We start from the raw sequence: 712 nt of genomic DNA, 5'->3' as shown, positions 1-712 counted from the left end.
GAGTATGTGTATCCATTTTGCCATAACTTTTTGAGTGTGTGTGAAGGAGAGGGGCAGAAATGTTGGTCAGTTCATAATGTTTTGTTCACTTTCATAATTTGCAAGAATAAGTTGCAGGATACTTACACTGATTGAATAAGATATTGACTTTGAGTCAGCTAGAACTGACTTTAAAGTTAGGATTATTTTAATTAGTATTAACTTCTGTAAGTTACTTGTATTGTAATATTAGATGTTCTGGCTATATGTAGAGCAACTTTGGTAAACCATATCTATCCTTATCTGGCTATCTCTTGTAAATACAGTGGAAATTACTCTTATTTCCTTATAAAACCCATTCACAGGTTTGCTATGCCAGCATTAATGTAGTTCACAGATGTTGAAGTAGTTGATTATAATGTGCTTCATACAACTAAATTAGATAAATAAAGTTTGTGATCATCATATGTATGTCCTACACTAGAAATATTTTCTCAATATGCTGTACTCAGCAGGGAGTATCCCAGAGACAAGGTGCCATCTGTGGAAGGGTCGAAAGGATGTTATTACACGATAAGGAATGCAGAGCTTAGGGAAAAGTGTCTAATGTAACAATTTTCTTGTGAACTACTTATAGTTCAAAATAGCATTTTAACTTTGCAGTTATATATCCACACACATGCCCATGCATACATGTGTGCTCACAGTCACACAGACGTGCTCACGCACGCGT

The sequence above is a fragment of the Penaeus monodon genome, chromosome 25 (genome assembly GCF_015228065.2).
Source record: "Penaeus monodon isolate SGIC_2016 chromosome 25, NSTDA_Pmon_1, whole genome shotgun sequence".
In the NCBI taxonomy this organism is placed as follows: Eukaryota; Metazoa; Arthropoda; class Malacostraca; order Decapoda; family Penaeidae; genus Penaeus; species Penaeus monodon.
The sequence above is the reverse complement of the archived record's forward strand: the minus strand, read 5'-3'. Positions refer to the sequence as shown.